At 46.5% G+C, this 11,665-nt stretch overlaps 1 non-coding gene across 1 annotated transcript; it reads right to left on the bottom strand.

The window, feature by feature from the left end:
* Positions 1-1,655: 1,655 nt before the first annotated feature.
* On the bottom strand, positions 1,656-1,762 carry LOC130502306 (small nucleolar RNA R71). Its single transcript, XR_008940213.1, has one exon. It is a non-coding gene; the product is annotated as a small nucleolar RNA R71 (small nucleolar RNA).
* Positions 1,763-11,665: the final 9,903 nt, after the last annotated feature.

Here is an 11,665-nt window from a genome sequence, read left to right on the forward strand (position 1 = left end):
GATTGTTCTAGACAAATATGGAAACTCCTATTTCGGGAATTGAAGCCCGGTTGCCCTAATCTCTTTCCTTCTGATTGGCGCCTCCATATAAAACGCCACCTATCTATTTTCTATTTTTTTACGCTAGTTTTTGGAAGACAAGTTTCATACTTTTGGATTCAAGCTTTTTGTAAGGGCGACGGCTCACCTATTCATTCGAAGAACAACCTGAACCCTAGTTTTTATTCTTCTTAATCTGATCATGAGTATTTCAGTTTCATCTGTTGTTCTTCTCTGCATCATGATTGAGTAGTCGACTGTTGATCTAGGGTGATAGAGTGCATTCGCGACTGAGCATAGATAGGTTATCATTAGCAAATCTTCATTCATTCATTGTTTCATGCCTGCGTTAAACTGATCATCTAGCGTTTGATCCCAAGTAAATCTGTGCATCAAAAGTGTAATAGGTTGCTAGATCCTGTATGAATGAGCACTGCATCCTTAGCCACACGAAAGTAGATGTTAAGGTGCATTGTGAACTAATCGGACCTGTTCTCTAAAGCTTGCAATCGATCCTCATCCCAACGACAGTTAGGTGGTGAGATCGATATGCAAAGTGATCACTGCCACGACAGTGGAGTGTTCCAGCTGAGTGATCCGAGTTCTAGATAGAACTGCATCGAACCTGAATAGTTGCTCGGTCGTGATTGAGATCACTCGCATTCATCCTAGATTGACCCCTTTTAACTTGAATTCATTGCTTGTGATCTTTACTTGTTCTCTACGTCACATTTTAAACCAAATCATTATCTTCTTCTTAGCTTGATTTCGAAACTCATAGAACTAGAGTGTAGACTGGTCCTCTGGATTTGAATCTCAAATACTACAATTGCAACTGTTAACTTGGCAGTAGCAAGGATTCATCTTTAGTGTATCAAGTTTTGGCGCCGTTGCCGGGGACCAGATTTTTTACCTCTGATTTTCGGTTTCATATCTAGTCTAAGATATCTAACTCGTGTTATTTTCTTTGTTTCAGCTGATGATCCAGGTGCATGACCAGTAGACATACTCGGAGCAACGCACAAGGGCCATTGCATCAGCTTTCTAACGAGGAACTAGCGAGATTGGAACGACAGAACCGTCAACAGCCGAGATCAACGAACACCGACATGGGTGATCATCCAGATGATCTCACTGCTGCGTTTGCACTCATGCAACAGCAGATGCAGCAGATGCAGCAGACGATCCAAGCGCAGCAAGCTGCTGCCGAGCAAGCTGCTCTGAATGCTGCGAACCAACAGGAGGGAGTGGTCCAGATCGGCCAGAGAAACTTACTGCGTAATCTGCCCGCTACGCGATCTGCCATAACCCCTCCACCGTGCACAAGGCAAGACTTCGAGATCAAGCCAGCCTTGATAAGTCTAGTGCAAAGGAAGATCTTCAATGGGCTTCCTGCTGAGATACCGATGGACCACATCGAGCACTTTGAGAAGATGTGTGGTTTCACTAAAGCGAATGGAGTACCACCCGATTACATCAAGTGTACTCTGTTCCCTTTCTCTCTTGATGGGAAAGCTGCTCGCTGGCTTGATTCACTACCCACCGGATCACTCACCACTTGGGAACAAGTCCGAGAGGCTTTCTTAAGCCACTTCTACACGAAATCGAAGACAGCAGCTCTGAGACAGAAGATCGTGACCTTCAAACAATTGGTGGACGAGCCGTTCTGTGATGCTTGGGAGCGATTCAATGTCTACCGCAGAGAATGCCCACATCACGGTTTTGAGGAAGACTATCTGCTGGGAGTGTTCTACGATGGAGTAGGCTGGGAGTACAGGAACGCTTTGAACTCAGCCAGTAAAGGAGATTTCATGACTCAGTCCACTCAAGGTGCATTCGAGTTGATTGAGAACATGGCCTCAAGCTCAGCTGACAATAACCGCGAGACTGATCGCACTCAGAAGGTGAAGAGCATCGACAACAGCAAGATTGATGAGCTCTCTGCCAAGGTCGACCAGCTGATTAAGAGTAACCAGAACCAGGTCTTCATCATGGAAGAATCCCCACAGGATAAAGCTACCGCAGAAGGCACATCAGAGGCAGATCAGTCGGCTGAGGATCAGCATGAAGTGAGCTATGTGAATGGGCAAGGATGGCAGTTCAAGAACTATCACCCGAACCCTAACGTGAGGAACAATCCCCACCTGTTCAATGCCCCTAAACCAGACGATAAAGCTCAAGGGAACCAGGGTCAGAACAGTGGATACCAAAGGCCTTATGGCAATCAGGGAAGAACCTTTGTCCTTAACCCAGCTCAGAATGCTCAGTTCCACAGCCAGAAACAGCCGGTTAATCAGCAAGCTGCACAACCGACTCAGACTGCTCCGCATGATGACATGAAGAGCCTCGCCAATATGATGAGCCAGCTGCTCCAAGGACAGCAGATCCAAGGGAAAGCACTGAACCAGGTCACAAACGACATCAACGCCAGGATGAATCATATGTTCAATGACCTGAGTGTGAAGTATGACAATGTCTCAAGCCATATGAGACAGATGGATATTCAGATTGCTCAAACTGCTGAGAACGTGAAGAGACAGCAAGGAACTCTCCCTGGGAAAACAGACAAGAACCCCAAGGAGTGCAATGCAGTAGGGTTGAGGAGTGGAAAGCAACTGCCTGATCTAGACCCCAGGAGATTCACATCGGCTGAGAAAGGGAAGCAGAAGGAGTCGGATCAGCCTTCTAAAGCTGTACCCACAGATGAGGAAGACGCAGAACAACCTACTGAGACTGTTCCGCCTGAAGCAGAGCGACCCGCTGGGGTTGTTCCACCGACTGCAGCACCTTCTCCTGCTCGTCAGTATGTACCGAAAGTGCCCTACCCTGTTCCAGCTAAGGCTACACGCAAGGATAAGGAAGAGATGAAGTGCAGGAAGATGCTGGAAGACCTAACTGTCAAGCTCCCTCTGATGAGTGCGATCCAAATGATACCATCCATGCGTAGCTTCGTCAAGGGATTGATCTCTGGGAAGATATCTGATGACAGCGAGTTCATGATTGTCTCTAAGGAGTGCAGTGCGGTGCTCCAGAACAGAAGGATTAAGAAGTTGGGTGATCCGGGAAAATTTGTTCTCTCGGTTCAGATTGGCAGAACACTCTTCTCATGCTCACTCGTCGATCTAGGGTCGAGCATAAATCTCATGCCATATACTGTGGCTAAGCGCCTTGGATACACGGATTTCAAGCCTACCAGGATGTCACTAGTGTTTGCTGATCGATCTGTGAAGTCTCCAGTTGGAATCCTCGAAGATCTTCAAGTTCTGGTTGGGAATACAATTGTTCCTGCCGATTTCGTTGTTCTGGAAGTCGAGGAAGACTCCAATGATCCCCTGATCCTAGGCAGACCATTCCTCTGCACTGTTGGAGCTATCATTGATGTCCGACAAGGAAAGATCGATCTCCACCTTGGAGATATTGTGATGAAGTTTGAGATGGATCAGATGCTCAAGAAGCCGATGCTGGATGGACAAACCTTCACTGTCCAAGAAGATGGTGATCCCCTAGAGCCGCATGAAGGAATGATCGAGGAGATTCTCACCGAGGATCCACTTGAACTCGCCTTAGTCAGAGCTGAAGCCGAGCAAAGCTTAGAGAGTGTTGATGCTGATGCCTATGCCAAGTTCCTGGATTCAGCCAGGAGTATGGAGAGGACGGTGGCGAATCTAAGTCTGGGGGAGAACAGTGACTCCAGCACATCGACTGGAACAACCACGCCTCAGAACCCGACTGTTCCGGCAGCTCAGCCCGATGACTCATGGAGCGAGCTGAAAGCTCCAAAGGTAGAGCTCAAATCCCTTCCCAAGGGACTCAGGTATGCATTTCTTGGACCTAACTCCACATATCCTGTCATTGTGAATGCTGACCTGAACAATGCAGAGACTGCTCTGCTTTTGTGTGAGCTGAGGAAATATCGTAAGGCTTTGGGTTACTCTCTAGCTGACATACCAGGCATTTCACCTGATTTGTGCATGCATAGAATACACCTGGAAGATGAATCGATGACTTCTGTAGAACATCAGAGGAGGTTAAACCCAAATCTAAAAGATGTTGTAAAGAAAGAGATAATGAAACTTCTAGAAGCAGGTGTGATCTATGCGATCTCTGATAGTAAGTGGGTTAGTCCTGTGCATGTAGTACCTAAGAAAGGTGGGATCACTGTAATAACCAATGAAAAGAATGAATTGATCCCCACTAGAACAGTTACTGGTCATCGCATGTGCATTGATTTTCGTAAATTGAATGCTGCGACTCGTAAGGATCACTTCCCACTTCCTTTTATTGATCAAATGCTTGAGAGATTGGCTAACCACCCTTACTATTGCTTTTTAGATGGTTATTCAGGTTTCTTTCAGATTCCCATCCACCCAGATGATCAGGAGAAGACGACGTTCACATGCCCTTATGGAACATATGCATACAGGAGGATGCCCTTCGGCTTGTGCAATGCTCCAGCGACCTTCCAGCGATGCATGATGTCGATTTTTACTGATCTGATCGAAGACATAATGGAGGTTTTCATGGACGATTTCAGCGTCTATGGAAGCTCCTTTCATGTCTGTTTGTCAAATTTGTGCAGGGTACTGAAGCGATGCGAGGAGAAGCATTTAGTGCTGAACTGGGAGAAATGCCACTTCATGGTGAGAGACGGGATTGTTCTGGGACACAAGATATCCGAGAAAGGCATTGAGGTGGACAAGGCAAAGATCGAGGTCATGATGAGTCTGCAACCACCAACTTCAGTGAAGGGAATCCGGAGTTTCCTGGGACACGCTGGTTTCTACAGGAGGTTCATCCAAGACTTCTCTAAGATCGCGAGACCACTCACTCGGCTGCTCTGCAAGGAAGCTCAGTTTGCCTTTGACAGTGACTGCTTAGCCGCATTCCACACGATCAAGGGAGCTCTAGTCAGTGCACCAGTTGTCCAACCTCCAGACTGGGATCTCCCCTTTGAGATTATGACAGATGCAAGTGACTTTGCAGTGGGAGCAGTCCTTGGACAGCGTAAAGACAAGAAGCTTCACGTGATCTACTATGCAAGCAGAACTTTAGATGAAGCTCAATGCCGATACGCAACCACAGAGAAGGAGCTCCTTGCCATCGTGTTCGCTTTTGAGAAGTTCAGATCCTATCTGGTTGGATCAAAGGTGATTGTGCACACAGACCACGCGGCTCTCAAGTACCTGCTCACGAAGAAGGATGCTAAACCGCGGCTCTTAAGATGGATTCTCTTGCTCCAAGAGTTTGATCTAGAGATAAGAGACAAGAAGGGGGTTGATAATGGAGTGGCAGATCATCTCTCCAGGATGAAAGTGTCAGATGAGACAGTTCTTGATGTGGAACAACCGATGGAGTACGTCAATGCGATTGGTCTGCGCAACATGGAGCAGTCGTCACCTGCCATTAAGGACTGTTCCCGCGTAGAAGGATCATTTGTTGCAGTGATCCAGAAGGAGTACCCGAACCTTCCATGGTTTGCTGAGATTGCCAACTTCTTGGCAGCTGAGAAAGAGCCTTTGAGGTTCACAGGGAATGAGAAGAGGAAATTTCTGAGGGAGGCAAGGCACTACTTCTGGGATGAGCCGTATCTCTATCGGCAAGGCAAGGATGGGATCTTCAGGAGATGTGTTCCGGAGGCTGATATTCCAGGGATCCTTCACCACTGCCATGGTTCCTCTTATGCTGGTCACTTTGCCACCTTCAAGACTGTTTCCAAGATCCTCCAAGCCGGTTTCTGGTGGCCCACTATGTTCAGAGATGCTCACGCCTTCATATCTCGATGCAATTCATGCCAAAGGATGGGGAGTATAAGTAAGAGAAACGAGATGCCTCAGAACTACATCTTGGAAGTTGAAGTGTTCGATTGCTGGGGGATCGATTTCATGGGACCTTTCCCAGTCTCACACAAGAATGAGTACATCCTAGTTGCTGTGGACTATGTCTCCAAGTGGGTAGAGGCGATTGCTAGTCCAACCAATGATGCGCGAGTTGTAACCAAGATGTTCACCTCCATCATCTTCCCAAGATTTGGAGTGCCTAGAGTGGTAATAAGCGATGGTGGAACACACTTTATCAACAAGTTGTTCCAAGGATTGCTGAGCAAGAATGGTGTGAAACACAAGGTTGCAACCGCCTACCATCCTCAAACAAGTGGTCAAGTGGAAGTTTCAAACAGAGAGATCAAGAACATCCTGCAGAAGACTGTCAACACCACCCGCAAGGATTGGTCCCTTAAGCTTGACGATGCTCTCTGGGCGTACAGAACAGCCTACAAGACCCCTTTAGGGACCACCCCCTATCATCTGGTCTATGGCAAGGCGTGCCACCTACCTGTTGAGCTAGAGTACAAGGCGGCTTGGGCTGTCAAACTACTCAACTTCGATATCAAACCTGCCAAGGAGAGGCGAACCATTCAGATCCACGAGTTGGAGGAGATCAGGCATCTGGCCTATGAGAGTTCTAAGATCTACAAGGAAAAGACCAAGGCGTTCCACGACAGGCGGATCATCAGCAGAAGCTTTGCTCCGAACGATCAGGTTTTACTCTTCAATTCACGGGTTAAGCTGTTCCCTGGAAAGCTCAAATCTAGATGGTCTGGACCTTTCACCATTAAGGAGGTTCGCCCTTATGGAGCTGTTGTGTTGCTGGACACAAGAGGAGGAGAATTTGTTGTCAATGGTCAGCGTCTCAAGCCATATCTTGCTGACACAACAATCGCTGAAGGTGTAGAGATACCCTTGAGCGATCCCCCTCAAGCCTAATCGGCTCATTGAAGTCAAGCTAGTGACAGAAAACAAGCGCTTGGTGGGAGGCAACCCACTGGTGAGTGTAAATATTGTTTTCTCTTTGTCTTTATCTTTCTAGGAACTAACTTGCAGGTTGAAAAATCAAGAAAATTCGAGATCACTCCAGGAGAGCACTCCAGCGGTTGTTCCGCCGATTGTTCCCAGGTAAGTTCTCGAAACAAAAAAAAAAAAAAAAAAAAATAAAAAAAAAATAAAAAGAAAAAGGGAAGGGGAAGCGGTTTGATTGGCTTTAAAAAGCCCAAACATTCCACTCCCCCACTATCTCTCTCTCGCCGCAAAATCACCCACCCCCTCAAGAACCCTAAATCGCAAACTCTCCCCTTTTTGATTCAATCCTCACGATTTTTGGTTCTCACCTCTTGGGTTCTCTAGAGATTGGTTGTTTTGCAGGAATCACCTCTCCACTCAAGGTAATCGGCCAAGAACTCTCCCCCTCTTGCGCATGCAAATCGCGATTTGGGAGTGATTTCTTGGATCTCTCTTTCCTTTATGCTTTGCGATTTCATCCTAGGTTGTAGCTCTTGATAGTATACTTGCTACTAGGATTGAATTCATGATTGATTTTCAATGGAAGAGGAACCGATTTGTTGCTTGTGATTCTTGGCCTTTGCGATTTCTACTGTTGAGATTGAGGCTTGTATAGGTTGTCTAGTAATCGATGGACTTGAGTAGAACAAGAAGATTGGATTGTTCCATCGTTTCTAGAACAACCGACGAACTGTGCTGATATTGGGTTTTGTTTTGTCTTGTAGATGCCTCCAAAGATGCGGAACGCTAGAGTCGCCAAGAGCACGGCTTCTCCAGCCGCGAGTGCTCCACCTGGGTACCCGTGGCCGAACAAGACTGAGGGAGCGCCCATCGACCTAATGATCAGATGCTCCTTGACTTCAACGTCGAGGGATGGGACAAGGAGTCGGCAGCGGTTTACAACAAGCTCCTCCTAGCAGAGATCTTGCCCACGCGATTCGTGAACCAGCAAACACTAGGCGATCTAGGCCTTGACACTGAGGTGTTCGACACGATGCAGGCTATGGGAATCATGCCTCTCTGCTACCAGGCCAGGTTCTCTACCCCGACTTGGTCAGGCAAGTGCTCGCGACGTGCAAGATCACTTACCAGAACCCCAATGCGCCTACGTACGAGAACTGCTTCTTCTCCTTCATGGCTGATGGCAAGTTCTGTCCATCTCTCTCGACGACCTGAACTCTCTATTCGAGATTGCAGACACGCCAAAGGGATTTCAGTGGAAAGGAAGTTCAAACCGGCAGACACCTTTTGGGATCTCATCGCAGCCGGCAAGTTCACCTCTCGCAAGGCCTATCAGTCGCAGATCCGGAACCCTGCTATCCGGATCATCGCCAAGATTGTGTCCAATGTCTGTTCGCGAAGGAGTACACCTCCAAGATCACGAATGGAGAGCTCCAAGTTCTCTACACGGGACTTGAGGACGAGATGCGCAGAGAGAACATCACCCCGATCCAGGAAGTCAAGACCAACCCAGGGTATCATCTCATCTCCATGTTCGCTGAACGCAGAGACACACTGGTTCGAACTGATGATAAGAAGGATCGTTGCGGCAGTCTGCTCACTCCCTTGTTCCAGCACTTCAACATCAACCTCAGCTCTTACACGGTCGTCTCTGCGATTGAGTACATCGATACTCCTTACCTGATCGCATGCCACATCCTGCGCGACGAGACCACCTACAAGTTCCAGGACAAAGAAGGGAACCCTCTGTACTGCAAGCTCCCTATGCCTGGGTTCACAGACTTCTTATCCTTGGAGAACATTGTGTTCTCACTCGCTGAAGAGCACCTCTGCGATGATCCGAAGGCACCGGTTCAGCACGATGATGAAGACATGGATGATGTGGAGCATGTGACTCCACCGGCTGATGGTGAGTATGACCTGGAGGACTTCACCGATGTGACTGATGATCACGCCTACAGACGCTGGATGGTTGATTCCCAGAAGAAGAACAACAGCCTCATGAAGAGGATACTCAGGGCGATCACAGGCGGCTGCATTGGAGCACAGGAGGAGCGTACACCGCAGAGAACAAGGCGCCCAGGCAAGGAACAAGCAGGAACATCGACTGGAGCAGAGAGACTGCCGAGGAACAGGAGGACAGCTGGTCACTCCGGTAGCGGCGATTCAGACTGAGTCCGAAAGGACTATTTCTATCCCTTGTCTTATCCATCTGAACTATTTATTTTTCATGTTATTCTTCTGTTTGGTTGTTTCAGCTTCCTCTGATTTATTTTCACAACCAGGGATGGTGTGAACTAAGTCTGGGGGAGCGATTGTACTATATTCGCTTGTGTGCTTTTGAGTCAGTCCTTGTGTCATTTTATGTTTTTATCGAGTCAGTTTTTAGGATCGAGTCAGTCAAAACTATTGTGGGAATCAGGACCTTATTTGTGATGCTCTTTAACCACCTCGTGCTTTAACCTTCTTATTCAGTGACCTTAGCAGTGATGAAAGACCCACACATGGACCTGGAACACCCTGACTTATCTCATTTGACACTCCAGAAGTTCTATACCGATCAGGTTACACTGGGCAGACTTAACTCCACTTTATCTGAACCTAATCTGGACTCTAATTCTTCTTGTCATGGGCACTAGATCAGGGTAGAATGAGAACTACACTCAGGACTTCTTATCCGATTTTTATCCCTCTTGCTGTTCCTGAGTGGCTAGCTCATCTTTAGCTAGTTCCCACCTTGAACCCTGACCTTTAATTCCACCCTCATGCATTTGCTTTTCTAGTACTTTATGTGCAGATATGTGCAAAAAGGTCGGAGAGGAAAGGATCGACGCAGTTCTTACTCATCAATGCTCACACAGTGGAAGCAGGCAGAACAACCGGAGTGCTTGTTCAAACGAAAGGGAACAACCGAGGTGCCTGTTCCGATACCATGGAGAACAACGAGAAGTAAGTGGATAGAACAGTCCAGAATGAATCACCAGTGGCATCATATACATCACTTGTTACCTCCTTGCTCGTCACCCCAGCATTTTGTAATTCAAAAAAAAAAAAAAAAAAAAAAAAAAAAAAAATATTATTTATTATTTTTTGCTTTGATTTACTGGTGACGAGAAGGGAAGAATCTATGATGCATGCCACTGGGGAAGTTGAGAAAAGTAATGGTGGTTTCAGTGAAGTGTTCTGAAGGGGAAGTTGAATCGCGCAGAGCAGCCTTATGATCGATCTATCGGAGAGCAGTCCGATTAGCAGAGATGAGTAAGGACTGTGGACCTCAATGGAGCCGTCCTCTCACGACCATTTTGTGCGATATCCTGCACCCGCTCTTGGTAAACCCTAAACACTCTTGAACTCCACCATAAAAGTTAGCCTGTTCTATACCTAGCCCGTTCTCTCTGAGTAGAGCCTGTGACAAGAAGCTCACGCTGATCTTAATTGAACATAAGGAGTTTTGTCTCGAAAGTGTTGCCTTTTCAGGTTTGAGATGTAGAGTAAGGAGCCGATCTTCGAACAGTGATCAGGGGGTTCTCAGTAAGTGTGTGTGGTCCTAATCTACAGCTTGTATGGTTCAGAGATTTGTGGTAAGAGTATGGTTGCTGAGAATAAGCGAGTTCCCACGCTTTCAAACCTTTCTCCCTGTTCTTGATACTTGCCTTGTTCGAGGACAAACAAGGATCTAAGTCTGGGGGAATTGATATATGGTGTTTTTCACATCATTGTATATATGTTTTCATTTGTTTCAAGTCACTAATTCGTGTCAGTCTAGTCCTTTTTGACCTTTTACAGGTCTGGAGTTAGCAGAAGAAAGAAGAGAAGGTGCCTGATGAAAAGAAGTCCTTTTGGAGCATTCCTGCGGAGAACACTCAAGAGAACAGTCCCGAGACTGTTCTCTCTCAAGCGGAACAAGCAGACGGAGTGATCCGGAGATTGTTCCAGACGAATATGGAAACTCCTATTTCGGGAATTAAAGCCCTGTTGCCCTAATCTCTTTCTTCTGATTGGCGCCTCCATATAAAACGCCACCTATCTATTTTCTATTTTTTTACGCTAGTTTTTAAGAGAAGTTTCATACTTTTGGATTCAAGCTTTTGTAAGGGAGAAGGCTCACCTCTTCATTCGAAGAACAACCTGAACCAGTTTTTATTCTTCTTAATCTGATCAATGAGTATTTCAGTTTCATCTGTTGTCTTTCTGCATCATGATTGAGTAGTCGACTGTTGCCTAGGGTGATAGAGTGCATTCGCGACTGAGCATAGATAGGTTATCATTAGCAAATCTTCATTCATTCATTGTTTCATGCCTGCGTTAAACTGATCATCTAGCGTTTGATCCCAAGTCAATCTGTGCATCAAAAGTGTAATAGGTTGCTAGATCCTGTATGAATGAGCACTGCATCCTTAATCCACACGAAAGTAGATGTTAAGGTGCATTGTGAACTGATCGGACCTGTTCTCTAAAGCTTGCAATCGATCCTCATCCCAACGACAGTTAGGTGGTGAGATCGATCTGCAAAGCGATCACTGCCACGACAGTGGAGTGTTCCAGCTGAGTGATCCGAGTTCTAGATAGAACTTCATCGAACCTGAATAGTTGTTCGGTCGTGATTGAGATCACTCGCATTCATCCTAGGATTGACCCCTTTTAATTGAATTCATTGCTGTGTATTTTACTTGTTCTCTACGTCCATTTTTAACCAAATCATTATCTTCTTCTTAGCTTGATTTCGAAACTCATAGAACTAGAGTGTAGACTGGTCCTCTGGATTTGAATCTCAAGTACTACAATTGCAACTGTTAACTTGGCAGTAGCAAGGATTCATTTTTAGTGTATCA

Source organism: Raphanus sativus, unplaced genomic scaffold (assembly GCF_000801105.2).
Source record: "Raphanus sativus cultivar WK10039 unplaced genomic scaffold, ASM80110v3 Scaffold0495, whole genome shotgun sequence".
NCBI classification, from domain to species: Eukaryota; Viridiplantae; Streptophyta; class Magnoliopsida; order Brassicales; family Brassicaceae; genus Raphanus; species Raphanus sativus.